At 42.6% G+C, this 17,469-nt stretch overlaps 1 protein-coding gene across 3 annotated transcripts in view; it reads left to right on the plus strand.

Annotated features, from left to right (window-relative positions):
* Positions 1 to 7,811: 7,811 nt before the first annotated feature.
* Positions 7,812 to 17,469, plus strand: part of KYNU (kynureninase) — a 91,693-nt gene continuing 82,035 nt past the window's right edge. The window contains exons 1-2 of one of the 3 annotated variants that reach the window (XM_026647445.1): positions 7,812 to 7,823; positions 9,073 to 9,132. The gene's annotated coding sequence lies outside the window, so the exon portion shown is untranslated. Of the gene's footprint in view, positions 7,824 to 7,876; positions 7,913 to 9,072; positions 9,133 to 17,469 lie in introns of those variants that run through there. The other 2 variants (XM_029910491.1, XM_026647443.2) reach the window with 2 other exon arrangements.

Below are 17,469 nucleotides of genomic sequence, written 5' to 3' on the forward strand. Positions count from 1 at the left end.
AATCTTTTCTCTTTCTCCACTGAGTTTGTTATTCCTGTTTTGTTCCTTCCAAAAGTCCTTTGAGACCTCCCCTCCTCCAGAGTTCCAGGCACATTAAAATCCCTGGTAGCTCATGGCTACTGGAGGGGTTTCACCTGCTCACGCTTAATCCAGAAGTCTGGCCCTTGAATATCCTCAAGTACAGGGTTACGTTTTACCTCTTGCAGTAATAGGCTGCACATTCATGTCAATTTATGGGTAATAGCTCATCCTGCTTCTGTCAGATTCTAATTTGGGCACTGAGTAAGCTTGTGAAATTGTCAGAGCTTCATTCAATTTAGCTTGACCATGTTTCAACGCCCCCCCTCATGCTTTCTCCTGCCTTCTCTCCGTAGATATGATCCCTCCTTCTAAATTTATAGAACAGCATTGAAGTAGCTCCTCTGAAACTCACTGCCCTTTTGATGGCCAAACCGAGCTTCCAGAATCTTCTTGCTTGTTTGACGCTGTCATAACTATAAAGGGAAGGGTAACAGCCCTCCTGTGTACAATACTATAAAATCCCTCCTGGCCAGAGACTCCAAAATCCTTTTACCTGTAAAGGGTTAAGAAGCTCCGGTAACCTGGCTGACACCTGACCCAAAGGACCAATAAGGGGACAAGATACTTTCAAATCTTGGTGGGGGGGAAGGCTTTTGTTTGTGCTCTTTGTTTTGGGGGTTGTTCGCTCTTGGGACTAAGAGGGACCAGACATCAATCCATGCTCTCCAAATCTTTCTGAACAAGTCTCTCATATTTCAAACTTGTAAGTAACAGCCAGGCAAGGTGTGTTAGGTTTATCTTTGTTTTCTCAACTTGTAAATGTTCCTGTTGCTAGAGGGTTTACCTCTGTTTGCTGTAACTTTGAACCTAAGGCTAGAGGGGGTTCCTCTGGGCTCTTTGAATCTGATTACCCTGTAAAGTTATTTTCCATCCTGATTTTACAGAGATGATTTTTACCTTTCTTTCTTTAATTAAAAGCCTTCTTTTTAAGAACCTGATTGATTTTTCCTTGTTTTAAGATCCAAGGGGTTTGGATCGGTGTTCACCAGGGAATTGGTGGAGGAGTCTCTCAAGGCTACCCAGGGAGGGAAAGGTTTTGGGGGAGAAGACAGAGTTTCCCAAATGACTCAAACTATTTGGGTGGTGGCAGCAAAAGCAGATCTAAGATGGTAGTTAAGCTTAGAGGTTTTCATGCAGATCCCCACATCTGTACCCTAGAGTTCAGAGTGGGGAAGGAACCTTGACAGACACACTTTTTCCTTCTTTTCTTTTCATTTAAGCTTTCAGGCACACCCCCTCAGCTACATGTGAGTTCCTCCACCCATCATGCGACCTACCACTGTCCTTTTCTCTCTTATCAGCCTTTTAAGCTAATACGAGTGGTTCAAGGTCCATTTTTCAAGTACAGTATGTTAGAAAAATAAGTAGAAATAAGAAACTCAGAACCTATAGCCTAGTATACAGTAGTAGTTGGGAGAATCTCTCACCATGAATTAGCATTGGTGGTACCGACAGTGGAACGATAATAAAAGTGTTCAGGTGTTTTACCTCTGTGTCACCTAGAACTACTCCAAACAAGGGTATTTAAACAAGAATGGTTAAAATGCCTGAGCCCTGTCTATACTAGTGCTCCCAGTTTTGATAACCTCAATGGAGCTTCAACAGTGGTAGACCAACACTAGGATAGATGCAGCCTATGAGTACCCCAGGACATCATGAAAGGGCTGCCTTCTGCTACTCTTTTGATCTGCTTAAAGCAACTATATTCAACAGAATTATATAAATATTCCATCTGGAATAATGAGGAGTTGGCCACTGAAAGTTCCATGCTGCCAAGAACAACTTATTACCACTCATTATCTTGATTTGTTGCAGAGGAATAGGGGACTTTTTACATATTTTTACATTTTAGTGGATATTTGTAGTACTATATAGCAAGGGGACAACCCAGGCATTTGGAAGTCCAGTGAGCTTTCTTTTACTCACCCATTTTGCTAGTAAACCTGACCCACCAAATACATATCATAGCAGCGTTTGAGGTGCTAATGAGGTGTAAACTTTATTGATAGACCACTATAGACACCGTGAACAAAGAAACCCTTGATGATATCCTTTTACAGTCACAGAGATTTTAACTGCAGCTTAGCATATTTTGGCTACGTCTACACTTGGAGCTGGGTTGTGAGTCCCAGCCCGTGCAGATATACTCACTTTTGCTCTCATCAAGCTAGTGTGCTGAAAGTAGTAGCATGGCCATGGTAGCATGGGCAGTGGCAAGCGGAGGCAGGGGCTACCTGCCCCAACTACATTCCCAGGTGCGGTTTTGTAATCACAAGCTAGCCCATGCCACTGCTCCTTGTGCTACCCCAGCTATGCTGCTAGTTGTAGCACACTAGCTGGATGAAAGCTGGCATAAGTATGTCTAAGCAAGCCAGGAATTACAGCCCTAGTGCCAAGTGTAAATGTAACCACAGTTTGACTTCCACGTCCTAGCATGGAAATATCATTTTGAACTAGACAAAGTAAGTGGCAGGGCATAGCTATACTGCCTGAAGAGCTACTGAGAAGAGAATTGTGACTCTCCATCATGCCTCTCCTAGTTCCCTTCCTTGCTCTAAAGGAAGCTGATATTGGTCTATGCTGCTGTAGAGGAGAAGAAGATTATTTCTCCTTGCAAGACAGGTTAACTGAACTGGTGAACATGTTGGCCGGGGAGGGAAAGAAAAGGGACTGGGACAGCAGAGTCTTGGATTCACCCATTCACTCCCCCTTATTTGCCCATTCCCCATAGGTGCTGGTACTAGAGGTGGGGAAGCACCCTGACTTGAAGTGTCTTGCATCATATATGGGGTTTAACCCTTTGATTCAATGGCTTTCAGTACCCCCACTATACAAATTGTTCCGCAGCCCTGTATTTGTAATGCTGACAGATCCCGGTCAGGAGGATTGAACCTGGGCTTAGTGCATGAGCCTCTATTGCATGAGTTAACAGCCAGTTGGCTGTTAGCTAAGGCTGTAGAGCAGACTCATTTTATCTCTCTCTCTCTTTAACTGATCTCGGTGCCACTCAATGGGCCAGAACATCACACCCAGAAGGTGTGTGGGTTACATACTTCCCCTAGCTGAGGAAGCGCGTTCTGAGCTTCAGAGACTTCCCAGTTGAAATCCCGGATGAGCCCCCACTTGTAATGCCGACAGACCCCGGTGGCAATGTGGTTGGTTGGTCCCACTGAAGTTGGTCGGTTGGCTGTATTGCAGTATGACCTGGAAGCCCCTATAAGGAAACAAGGTTCCCATTGATCTAGGTGCAGTGCACACATAATGAAAAGACTTCATCTGCCCCAAACACCTTAGAGTCTAAATATGAGGAAATGACAGATGGGAAAAACAAACAGAAGGGTAGAGGAAGGCAATTCTGAATGGTATTAACAAGCAGCAGTCATAGCACACCACTGGCCTTGGGTCACAGTGCCTGGTGTAGCAGTGCTGAGCACCCCATGATCCTAAAAATGATCCTGGAAGTCTGCTATTCAGAGATGTTCTTGTTCTGCATCATCCTTAGTCCTAGCCTACCTATATGGTCATACATAGCCCTGTACCCAACCACTTAATCATCTAAATATGTACCTAAACATGACCATGTTTCTCCTCAAACACCTCCACTCCAACATCTCATTTCTTAACAGTGAGCTTTAGTTGACCCAGTTTCCTCCTCTGGTTGCTCTTATGGGGGGTTGATCTCCATAACATATCCAGCGCAGTTCCCTCCAGCATTGCTTGCATTGGCTTCCTAATGCTGGGCTTTCAATGGCCTGAGCCAGCCTCATCCTGTTCATATTAATGGATGAATGGACTCCTCAGCACCAGCAGAGGTGCTCTCCTCTCTTCCCATACAACAAGACCTCCCTCCCACCATTTGGAGCGTGAGCCTGCTCTCACATTAACAAGAACTAGATAAGCTCTAAACAAGGGTTTTCCTGGATATGTGGAGTGTGGAGAACTGTAACTTTAAGAAGTTAATGTTATGTAACTCAGAGGCTTTTGGAACTGAGACACTGAATGAAGCAGATTTGTCAAGCACTTTGTGTCTGATTACTGAATGCCCCAAGGTACCAGCATGAAAGAGAAATTAAGAAAATAGCCTGAGTAGAAGAACAGAGAAGTTAAAATCTCCACCGGAGCTGATGCTCTTTGGAAATGTGGAAGGCAACTGGTGGAAGTTCAAACAGTGATTCATTCTCTATCTGCCAGCAATGAGTGCCAGTAAAAAAGAAGACAGTCAGAAGGTAGCATTATTTTTGATACTGGCTGGTTCTGAAACACTTGTTACTAGTTTTGAGTTAACTCAGGCACAGAAGTCTAACTATGAAATGGTAGTACAGAAATTTGAATACTTCCCTCCATATAAAAATGAAACCTGTGAAAGTTATGTTTTTAATCAGAGGGCACAAAAAGAAGGTGAAATTACTGGAGAGTTTGGTTCTTCAGTCACACTCTTGCAATTATGAAGGACTGAGTCCCTAATGAGAAACCAGATTGTGATTGGAATCTGGGCCACACATCTGAGAGAGAGACTACTGGAAGCCCTTTACAAAGCATTTAGAATTTGCTAAGCAATGGAAATCACCCAATCCAAAATGAAGCTTATGGAAGGTGGACTGTGCTCTGACAGTGCAGATGTTTCTCTGACCAAATGACTATGCATTGCTAGTATGAATGACAATGGATAATAATTGGGCCAGGGAAAGAGAGTCAGAATGTAGATGGATGTAGAAGACTCAAGTCTCTACTTATTTACAAAAAAAGTGGAACAGCTTCAACAGAAGAGACAGAGAAAGATCCACACCAGACTTATCTCACAGCCTATGACACTCTCCTGTAATATAGGAGATGCAAGGTCGAATTATTTCTCCATCTCAGGCAGAGGGAGGAATTGACCTTGGTTCTCCAGCCACATTGAAGGAATAACCTAACCTAACCTAACCACTGGACTAAAGAATATAGGAAAGCTGCTACCTTCTCTTTTGCCTCTCCCCATTCCACATGTTGTCAATCTAGTCCTCCTTTGCTTTTGTCAATGCCCAAAATCAACATGAAAATTTTTGTTTTGACCCAACCCAAATGTTTTGCTTCAACCTGACTGAAAATGTTCACAAATTTTCCGATTGCTGAAAACTTACTTTCATTCTGGGTGAAACTGAAAATGATTTTTTTTTCTAATTTCAACTTTTTAGGATTGCCAAGTTCCCAGCCCCTCCCGCCAATTCAAGAGGGAGCCCTTAGTATTAGATGGGATTCTATTTAAAGACAGCAGGATGATGTTCCCTAAGGTGTTAGAGAAAAATATGTTAAAAGATACATGAGGGTCATTTAGGGATTTGAAAAAATGTAAGAGAAAGGCTGGAGACATTGTATGGTAGCCTCAAATGAACAATGACATTGAGGAAATTGTCAAGGTTTGCCCCAAAAACACAGGCCAAATCAAACAGAAGAGTCCATGTCGGTGGGACAGGAAAAATGGGTCCTCTGGAATAATAAAATAATATATTTTTTTATGTAGACTGGAAAAAATATGTACATATTCTAGACTATTATTCTTTCTTCCCTGATACATCTTTTCTAGAAGATAGTACAACTAAATAGGTGATTCTGCATATCAAATCTATTTTTGCTAGTCATGACATAGCAATGTCTGACAATGGGTCACGGTTTAGTGAATATAACTTCTAGCATTTGGCAGTGAAGTTTGGGTTTATATATGTAATCTCTAGACCTCCTTATCCCCAATCCAACAGGTTGGTGAAAAACTGTCAAAATAATAAACCATTTACTGCAAAAGGCTACATATCAGACACTGATTCACATTTAGCACTTTTAAATTACATGATGGCACCGGTAATGTGTGGGTTGTCCCTTGCTGCTTTATTTAACAGAAAACAGCACAAGAATGCCTGTAATGTTGGAAACTGATGTCTGAAGAACTGGGATTTTCAGAAGTATAAATACCAGATAAAACCAAAAATAAACTCCAGTCTGATTGGGGGTCCCAATAGCAGTAACCATCTGAAGAAAATGAGACCGTTTCCATCTGTGATGGAAATCAATGGCACAAACATCAGTGGTGTTCCAAGAAGTTGCCCTGTGGCCTTATAACGCTGTTGCCCCACACAGACACATACTGAAAAGTAACAGGCACCACCTTCTCCAGCTTCCAGAAGGGAGGGAGAATAAGAAGCACTGAGCTTTCACTTTTGCCTGAATAGATCTCAGAAAGGGACCAACCACAACAGGTTAAGACAGATGAGTCCTAGGACATGGAACCATCAGAAAAAATTGACTTACTGCCTCCTGACAACATTCTATTGATATCTCAAGGGAGATATAAAGAGACAGTACAAGGTACCTCATAGAATACCATTAGTAAATGTAATTAGTAGACTGGCTGTAAATATTTGAAGTTCTGTATTTATATAAATGTTGATTGTTCATGGTTGTTAAATTTGGCTGGGAAAGGAAGTTGTGGGGACTGTACCTTTTAAGATATTTAACACAGAAGCAATTGAAGCTGAGACATTGAATGAAGCATATCTCTGTCCAGCAGCTTGTCTCTGAGTGATTGCTAAACACCACACAGAGAACCAAGACGCAGATGGTGAGTGAGATGGATGGTCGTACATATGTCTTAATTCACATAGGCCAACCCAGGGCCCCTTCTAGCTGACACGTCAGAATCTGAATAGACAGACAATTGCTAATGCTTTTCATTTTTGTCTACCACAAAGTGGCTGAATTTTGACAAACACAGAAATTCAAATATATGCCCTATTAGATATCCATATTATGTAAATTGCACTTCCTACTGCTCATCCATCTGCCACCATCCTTACTAATGCTGCTGACTCTTGGCTGTAGGCTACCTATATTTATTCATCTTTTTCACTCACCCAGCTCCCAGTTTTTTTTTTTTAATTTGACTTGTCCAGCTGCACTTTCTAACTTCTATCCCCTTTCTAACAGCCAGTTAAAATAATTATTTCAGTGGCACCACTCAAGTGAATAAGTGCTACTCAGTATGAGCAAGGGTTGCATAATTGAGTCTTATGTCTAGTCAAATGTCTATCCCCTTCTCCTCAGGTCTGGCAAGAGAATTTGGTTTAATATGATATTCACTACAAGTATGTCTACATTCAGATCTGGGGATGTAAATCCTAGCTGAAGGAGATATACCCACATTAGCTGTGACCTAGCTAGTATGCTAAAAACAGAGTGTAGCCAAGGTGGCTAGAGTGACAGCAAAGGCCCAAGCTAATAGACATGTACCTCAAGGTCACTAGCCACTTGCACCACCGAAGCTACATTCTATTTTTAGCTATGGCTGTGGCCAGGGCCGGCTCTAGGTTTTTTGCCACCCCAAGCAAAAAAAAAACAAAAACCTCCGAGAGCGCAACTACCAAAGCAAAAAACGAAAACAAAAAACCACTTGAAGAGCGCAACTGCCGAAGCAAGTGCTGCCCCTGGAATTGTGCTGCCCCAAGCACGTGCTTGGTTTGCTGGTGCCTGGCTATGGCTACACTCTATTCCCAGCGCCAAATGTAAACACACCCTAATTTGATAGCAAAGATCCATTAATGTATCTCTACATGAGAGAAAGTTAAATTGCTTATAGTTTTTTTTTTAAATTAGTGTCGCATTTAATTTTGCTGTGGTCAGAGGAATAAGTTTCATGTATCTGACTTCTGGTTAACTGCAGCTGGTCACGTGTTCAGAGATAGTGCTGTTCAGTCTTTACATAGAAAACACAGGTCTGTGGAAAAAGCTGTTCTTATCATAACGCTGTTTGAGTGCTTAAGAACTTCCTTATTCTTTGTCTGAAATGGCTGCTAGCTGCAGGGTAATGTGGTTTTACTATGGAGTAGAAAGATGAGCTTTGTGTGAAATTACTTTTAATACTGTGTCAGTTTTTGATGTTAAGGTCAATATGTGCCTAAGTTACTTTAAGTAACTGAGCTTATTGTAATTCCAGTCTGTCACATTCTGTTGCTGCAGATGTGACACTGTACTGTGTAACTTATTTAATTATATAATTATATGTTTCCTGAATGTTTGTCTTTATATTGTAGCAGTCATGCTGTGAATATTATATTTAGAATTTTTTTGGTTACTTATAGTTCTGTAACTTACTTGAATTTAATGCAGTATTTTGAAAACCCTGTTAGGATGATGTAAGTTTAGAAAGCAAATTGCTTTGGCTTGCATTTTTAGGGACTGATCTTGCAAACTGTACTCATACGAATAAGAATTACTAACATGATCAAGAGTTGCAAGATCAGACCCTTGTACTTAACTTTGTTTTTTGCAAGGCTGCAGTTCTGTAGTTCGTTAGTCCTTTCCCATGTCTAGTAATGCTATTGGTGCATTCAGCTGGTGTCTTTTAACCCTTGAGACTACAGATTTATATTACATGCATATGACTTTCTTAAACATTTATTTGGCCAGCAGCCTGGAAAACATCAAAGTTCTATGGGTTAAACTACCTCTGGCTACCTGGTGAGCTGCTATTGGAGGGCAGAAAGTGGAACAAATGTTCTTCATGTGATAACCTCTGTTAAGAGGTTAGGGTAATTCAGCTTTAAGTAAAGATTCATGTTATGCCTTGTGGCAAAACCGTGTTAGGCGGCAAGTACCGTGAGTAATCAGCTCTGAACACTTTAGGAAAATATTGGGGGACAGTTGAATAATGAAGATATGGTGATACAATTATATAGGCAGAGAATAGAACTATAAAAATAGTATAAAATTGATCTAAAAATAATCAAATTATAGTTCTTATAATTAAACCTAAAGGTCCTTTCCCTGTAAGTTTGATAGGATGGTTTGTTAATATTTCCTTTGAGATTTTTTTTTCAGTTAGTAAACTATGTATAAAGGGCAAAAGAGAAATATCCACACGGCTGTTAGTGGCATTTTTGTTTGTTTTATAGCTTTAAAATGGGAAATGTAAGGATAAAACTGATATTTGTGCTGAAAGACTATATAATGACTGTTTTTCAGCTTGCTTAATTTTGGCTGCATCTGTTCTGTTCGAAAACAGGAGACTGCCAATAGCCACCGGTGAGTCTTTTTCATCAAATCTGTGTGTGTGTGTGTGTGTGTAAGTAACATATAAGGAGGAGAATGATATGAAGTAAGAGAAGGAGGAGAACAAAAGAACTAGCGCCAGATAGGGAAGCATGGGCAAGGGGTGGCAGTAAAAAGGGGGAATGGTAAGAGGTGTGGGGAAACAGACAGCAGAGTCCACAGGGGAGAAAGAGGAGAAACAGAAGATACTTTGGAAAATACAGGTAGAAACATAGAAAGAAACTGAGTCCCACTTAGGGTTATCACCTTTGAAATGCAAAAAAAAAAAAAAAAAAGCAAAAAGAAAACAAGCCTGCTGTAACCCTAACCCCCAACTACAAAGCAACTCTGCAAACCTCCCCCTTCCTCCCCACAACAGCCCACTTATAGTATCCAGAGGGATAACATGTATAGATAAGATTGATGACATCATTGATAACAAACTTTGTTTCATCAGCAAATTTTGCCAGCCAGTCTTTGCAGGCTCTTTCGTTTTAGCCTGTTGTCATTGAATGGGCAGTTTCTGATGTGAGCTTTTTTTTTCAGGGGTGTAGTAGGATCACTCGCACTGTTGCCCTAATCTTCCATGATTTAATATGCCTTGCATGTCTCCTCACTCTAGCGTGACTCAAACCCTCTCTCACACATGCGTGGTGCACTTGTGTGTTGGTGGGCAGACAGCTTCTGTATTTTCAACAGTTTTGATCTATTATTACTTAAACTGTGGAAGTCTGAACATTGCAGCATCTTTAACTGGACACAGAAACTTTTAATATTAGATATCCCTGTGTATTGTGAGAATATTGCAAATCTTTAGATTCGCTTAAAAAAAACCCGGCAGATTAAATTATTTTTCTGTCCACTGGCAAATCCATAAAAAAGCTGACCAGGCCAGTCAAATACCGGCCAGGCAGTATCCCTAGTTCCACTAGAAACATCACTTCTCTTCAGTTATAAAAAAGAAATGCTGCCTCTAGAAAGCCAAATAGACATCAGAAAGTTAAAAGGGAAAAAGTAGAGGAGGAAATCACATCGTCTCAACTAAATTTAAAAAAAAAAATGAGCAGTGTTCTGACCATTTTTGTTTCAGTTAGTGAAAAGTTGTCCCATTTTGACAAAATTCTGAAGTGAATTCATCAAGGTGGGATGAGGCCTTTGCATTAATGGGTCTCTGAATTTCAACTGGAGAGGAATACAGCACATATTTTTTTCAGTTAGCTGTCAATAATTGGGTAAAACAGTGTTTACAAAATTCTCAAGAAATATTATTTTCTGGGCATATAGGATATAACAAATTAATGTTGAGAACTGTAGGAAATAATTGCATGGCTCTGTTCAGCAGCAATTAGGATGCTCAATTATGCCAGTCATAAAGACTGCACAGGCTTTCATGGTTTAGCATCCAGCAAGCCTAACTCCTATTCCAAAGACAAAAATGTTTACTCATTCTGGTCTCAGAACTGGGTTTCTGGGATTTTATTCCTCAATAGGACTTTGATTGATTTTCTTTTGGTAGTTTTATCTTATTTCATAATGTTTATGTCACACCACATACCTCCAAACAGTTATTCATTTATAGCTTCTAGATATTCGTGGGGTTTTTTATTTGCTGTCAAAACTTGATATAAATAAGAATCTTAATAAATGGAAGTCATTGATCAGGTATAGCAAAATGCAGCAATGACAGGGAACCAAGGACCTTATCCAAACTCTACTAGACTTAATAGAAGGACCCTTTTATTTCTGTGGGCTTTGGATCATGCCTCAAATGGGGGGGGGGAGTAATGATATTTGCTTGTCAGGCAAAGGTCATCTGAAGTACAGTGGTCATTAATTCAGGGTGATAACTATTGGGCATATATAGGCCTTATTAAAAAATGGTGAATAGTAAGTCTAAGGGTAAGATTCTGTATTGTGCCTCTGAGAGGGGCAGAACAGACCTCGCAGCCTAGGAGAAAAGAGGTAGGTGGGGTATAAGGTGGCTTTAAATTACCTTAGGCCTGGAGAGAAGGCTCCTGGTGTAATTTAGGCCCCAGATTGCCTAAGTTACAGCTGCCTCCTAGGGCTTCCCTATGGGACTCAGTGCTGTCTGAGACTTTCCTCTGCATTCTAAGTGAAAGTTACTGGAACATAGATTCTGAACTATTGGTTGAGGCAACAGTTTTTGGAATTCAAAATCTGGAACATAGAAGTCACCTCTGGCATGTGGTATTTTTTGAAGAAGAGCAGAGTTGTCAGTGCCAGTGATGCCCAATATTATCAACTAGGCTAGCTGGGTTTTCTGGACTCTTAGGAGCATTAGCAAATTTGGGGGAAAATCATCATTTTTATAAAGGTTACTAAATCAAATTTAACTGGTCAATATCAAGTGGCTCCAGCGGGTGTTCTGATCCCCTGAGGGACTCCAGGAAGAGTTATCGGGGGGAGGCAAAACCTGGTTATAATTAGAGCTGGGCAAAAAACTGATTCTCTTTCTTTTTTGGTTCACTGGCATTTCCAAAATAATAATAATGATAAAAAAAATTGAGTTGAACTGAATACTAAAATCCTTTAGCCAATCAAAATAGTTAGTTCTGGACAGAACAACACATGTTTGCAGTAAAACATTTTGTTTGGGGTCTTTTTTTTTAAAAAAAGGGCACAAAAAGTGGGACAGGGAAGAAAAGGTAGGGTGGTAATATCATTAAGCCCTCTGGTTAGGGCACTCACCTGTGATGTGGGAGACCCTGGTTCAATTCTCCTGTGTTGGAGTGGGGATTCAAATTTTCACATCCCAGGTAAGCATCCTTACCACAAGGCTGGGGGGAGCAGGGACTCTCAACATTTGCTGTCAAAGCTGTTTAACATTGTACACATAAATATTCATGGGAGTAGATACTTGAACTTGGGTCTCCCCTTTCCCAGGTGAGAGTCATATCTACCAGGCTACAGAGTCAATCTCATGTTCTTTCTCAGGCCCAATGAACATTCAAGTATTTTATGCAAAGTGGAACAGCTTCATCAAGAGAGATGGAGAGAAACCCACTCCAGAGTAGCCAGTATCTTAGTGGCTGGGATGCTTATCTGGGAAGAAGGAGAACTAGGTTGAAATCTCTGCTCCAGAGTAGGGATTCTAAGCTGGGTCTCCACTGTATTAGGTGAGGGCCCTATGAACTGGGCTAAAGGCTATAAACTGGGCACCGGAACCTTCACCACCCCTTCTGGCCAGTTTGTGAATCTTACCCTCCCCTCCCAGCCCACACTATTTGCTGACTTTATATCTGATTCATGGATACTTCTGAGTCAACCAAATCTGCATTTTTTGGCAAATAAATTATTGGTCTAAAATTTTTTGCCCAGATCTAATTATAACCCATAAGAGGTGTTATCAAAGGTGGAATCTTTCGTCTTGGCCATGCAGTGTCACAGTACAAGTCAGAAGGCCAAAGTTTCCCTTCAACAGCTGGCCATTGAAGGGTAAGGACCTTGGTCATACCAGCAACATTTAGACTTGTCACAGTCAAGCATACATAACTTCCTATTCCACTAGCCTATGGGTCCGTTAACGCTAATCAGCTAAGCTGAGTCACTAGAAACAAAACATCACCAACTGTTTTTCCAGCTGCTTCAAATAACCACCCTGAAGGCTTGAGAAACTGTAAGATCTGAGAAGTTTAAAGTTAAATATCAACCTTTTCTTTTTTTGTTTCTTTTCTCTCTTTTTATCAGATGAACTATATGTCTGCTGGTTGAGAGAGTGAGTGAGCATTTGTGTGTGTGTGTGTAGACAATAAGTAATTGAATTCTATGTAATTCAAACAAGAACAGTACATTAAACTAATCTCCCAGGTGCAACAGCCTTAAACTACATAGAAACTGCTGTCCATGATGTCATGTGTGATCTCTTCTTCTTTTCTTGTAATTATATCTTGGTAGCAGAGGAAGGACTGTTACTATGTAAGTAAAGTCTGGCAGGGCCACCATACAATTGGCATTATGATCATAACTGAAATGTCAGCTAATTTAACTTGGTAGTAATTTGGACCTCCTATCCTTGCCATTTGGCTGAAGTATAGGTTTAGATTAACTGGCACTGAAGATACTCTGTGATTTAGGGACTTAAGGATAAACCCCCAACTGTTGTCTCCCTGGATTGTTAGATAGAAATCGTATGAGGATAATTCATTCATTTGATTTTAACCTGATGATTAGATATGAACCCATTTGATCTGAATTTAGTTATTTGTCATATGTTTGGCTTTATTTTAGCTATCAATTATTAAGATTTTTTTTTAAGTATATATATTAGAATATTATGTTAAGATGGATTTCTTACTAAGGGTATGTCTACACTTAGCCGCTGGTTTGGCGGTAAGCAATCGATCTTCTGGGATCGATTTATCGCGTCTTGTCTAGACACGATAAATCGATCCCGGAAGTGCTCGCCGTCGACGCCGATACTCCAGCTCGGCGAGAGGAGTACGCGGCATCGACAGGGGAGCCTGCCTGCTGCGTCTGGACCGCAGTAAATTCGAACTAAGATACGTCGACTTCAGCTACGTTATTCACTTAGCTGAAGTTGCGTATCTTAGTTCGATTTGGGGGGTTAGTGTAGACCAGGCCTTAGATAACAGTGCCTTTTAAGAATGACAAAAACCTGAAGCAGGTGAAAAACAATGAACCTAATGATCCATAGACCTAAAGTCCTATACCCTATAATCCATACTTTATAATCCTACTCCTCCTCCCACAGCTTCTGTCTGGAGTAATTTTCTAACCCTAACAAAACTTTTCTAAGAATGGAGAAGCAGAATTTTTTGCCTTTCTTTATCATACAGAAAGGAAAGGGTAGGGCCTTGTTTACAGAAGGTCTCGATCTTTTAGGGCTCTAGGGTGGCAGGGATACACAAAGGGACTTAGGCATTGTAATGCTGAGCAGATGTCGATGAGAGGTTGTTTGCTAAGCCCCACTGCTGTCTCAGATATGTGCCTTCCTGCAGCCCAGATTTAGGCACCGATCTCTGCTTAGTGATCCATGAATGGGAACCCTGCTCTTGGAGTCAGAGGCCTTAGGAGCCTAAGCTGCTTCATGCCAGAATGAGTTATGTGCCTGCCTCACTTCACACAAGTCTGCCAGAGCAGGCGGTGCCTTCTTACAGCCCACTGGCTACAGCATTTGCCAAAGAGGTAGGCGATCCTGGTTCAATTCCCTCCTCTGATAGAAGTGTGAAAGGGCTTGAACTGGGGTTTCCTACTTTTTCAACCAAGTGCTCTAATCACTGAGCTATAGGATATTCTGACCTGTGGCTCCCTCAGCCACTCCTGTTGAAGCTGTTCCAGTGTGGGTAAATAATGAAAGGGGGACTGGACTTGGGATCTCCCAGGTGAGTGCCCTAACCACGGTGGGACCAAATCATTTTTGCTCTTTCTAACCTATTTAAGTATGTATCCACAATAGGACAGTCATTGGGCCAGAAAGTGTGAGGATGATTCTGGGTCCAGTCCCCCTGCTCCAAACACTTTCATTATTTATCCACAGTGGAAAGCTTCAACAGGAGAAATTGAGGAACCACCTCTCCTGAGAGGAGGGAGACCCCTGTTCAAATCCTTCCCCCTCCCCTCCACCCTGGGCAGAGAATCGGGAATTGAGCCTCTGTCTCCCACATCCCAGGCAAGAGCACTAACTACTAGACTAGGGCCTGGTCTACACTACGAGTTTAGGTCGACTTTAGCCACGTTAAATCGAATTAAGCCTGGACACGTTCACACGACGAAGCCCTTTCTTTCGACTTAAAGGGCCCTTTAAACCGGTTTCTTTACACCACCTCCGACGAGGGGATTAGCGATAAAATCGGCCTTAGGGGGTCGGAATTGGGTGTGTGTAGACGGAATTCGACGTTATTGGCCTCCGGGAGCTATCCCACAGTGCTTCATTGTGACCGCTCTGGACAGCACTCTCAATTCAGATGCACTGGCCAGGTAGACAGGAAAAGCCCCGCGAACGTTTGAATTTCATTTCCTGTTTGCTGAGCGTGGAGAGCACAGGTCGCTCATCAGCACAGGTAGCCGTGATGGAGTCCCAGGATCGCAAAAGAGCTCCAGCATGGACAGAATGGGAGGTTCGGGATCTGATCGCCATATGGGGAGATGAATCAGTGCTGGCCGAACTCCAAAGCAATAAATGAAATGGCAAAATATTAGAAAAGGTCTCCAGGGCCATGAAGGACAGAGGCCATAACAGGGACGCACAGCAGTGCTGCGTGAAAATTAAGGAGCTAAGGCAAGCCTACCACAAAGCCAGAGAGGCAAACGGAAGGTCCGGGGCTGAGCCGCAAACATGCCACTTCTACGCAGAGCTGCATGCCATTCTAGGGGGTGCAGCCACCACTACCCCAACCGTGTGCTATGAGTCCCTCACTGGAGAAACACACAGGGAAGCGGGTTCTGGGGACGAGGAAGATGAGCCTGAAGATAATGTAAATAGCTCACAGCAGCAAGGAAGTGGAGAAACCAGTTTCCCCAACAGCCAGGATATGTTTATCACCCTGGACCTGGAACCAGTAACCCCCGAACTCACCCAAGACCCTGTGGGCACACAGGGGACCTCTGGTGAGTGTACCTTTGTAAATATTACACATGGTTTAAAAGAAAGCATATTTAATGATTAATGATTAATTTGCCCTGGCAATCGCGGACAGTACAGCTACTGGAAAAGTCTATTAACGTGTATGGGGATGGAGCAGAAATCCTCCAGGGACATCTCCAGAAAGCTCTCCTTCATGTACTCCCAAAGCCTTTGCAAAAGGTTTCTGGGGAGGGCTGCCTTATCCCGTCCGCCATGGTAGGACACTTTACCATGCCAGGCCAGTAGCACGTAGTCTGGAATCATTGCATAACAAAGCATGGCAGCGTATGGTCCCGGTGTTTGCTGGCATGCAGACAACATCCATTCCTTATCTCTCTTTGTTATCCTCAGGAGAGTGATATCATTCACGGTCACCTGGTTAAAATGGGGCAATTTTATTAAGGGGACATTCAGAGGTGCCCCTTCCTGGTCTGCTGAACAGAAATATTCCCCGCTGTTAGCCACGCGGTGGGGGGAGGGGTGAAGTGATCATCCCAGAGAATTGGGTGTGTGGGGGAGGGTTATTAGTTGGGTTTGTGCTGCACGTTAACCCTGAAACCGCAGCCCCTCATTTTACATTGCAAACCCATTTTAAATGGCCAACCCAACGGGTGCTTGGTATGGTTAATGATAGCAGTACTCTTTGAAACCATCCCCACATGTTAAGAAGGTTAAAAAAGCCAAAAGACTGTATCTTACCATGGCTGCCTGCAAGCTGAAATCTGTGACCTGGCACTGTGTGAGTGATCTCTCACACCAAACAGGCAGGCCCTCAATATAAGAGTAAAAATGCGACCTTGTAACGAAAGCACATCTGCTGTGTAATGTGAACAGCAAAATGTAACGTGAAAGAGTGTACACATTGTTCTCTAAAATGTATCTTTTTTAACCACCTCTCCCTTCTCATCCACCAGCTGCAAATCGTTCTCCTTCACAGAGGCTCGTGAATATTCGAAAAAGGAAGCGAAGGACGCGTGATGAAATGTTTACAGAACTACAGACTGCCTCCCACGCTGACAGAGCACAGCAGAATGCGTGGAGGCAGTCAATGACTGATTACCGAAAAGCCCAATATGAGCGAGAGGAGAGGTGGCGGGCTGAATCGCGGGTTGAGGAGGAGAGGTGGCGGGCTGAATCGCGGGAGGAACAGAGGAAGTTGCGGGCTGAAGATGAGAGGTGGCGTCAGGTTGCACACAGAAAGCAAGAGTCCATGCTCTCGCTGCTGGAGCATCAAACTGATATGCTACAGCGTATGGTTGAGCTGCAGGAAAGGCAGCAGGAGCACAGACCGCCGCTACAGCCCCTGTGTAACCAACAGCCCTCCTCCCCAATGCTACAGCGTATGGTTGAGCTGCAGGAAAGGCAGCAGGAGCACAGACCGCCGCTACAGCCCCTGTGTAACCAACAGCCCTCCTCCCCAAGTCCCATTGCCTCCTCACCCAGACGCCCAAGAACACGGTGGGGGGGCCTCCGGCCACACAGTCACTCCAGCCCAGATGATTTCCCGAGCAATAAGTGTTAAAGTTTTAAAGTTTTAAACTGCAGTGTGTCCTTTTCTTTCCCTCCTCCCCCACCCATCCCGGGCTACCTTTGCAATTATCCCCCTAGTTGTGTGATGAAGTAATAAAGAATGCATGAATGTGAAGTAACAATGACTTTATTGCCTCTGCAAGTGGTGCTTGAAGGCGGGAGGGTAGTAGGGGAGGGTGGGGTTGTTGGTTTACAGG

The sequence above is a fragment of the Terrapene carolina genome, unplaced genomic scaffold, assembly GCF_002925995.2.
Source record: "Terrapene carolina triunguis isolate 2854851 unplaced genomic scaffold, T_m_triunguis-2.0 Scaffold62, whole genome shotgun sequence".
NCBI classification, from domain to species: Eukaryota; Metazoa; Chordata; order Testudines; family Emydidae; genus Terrapene; species Terrapene triunguis.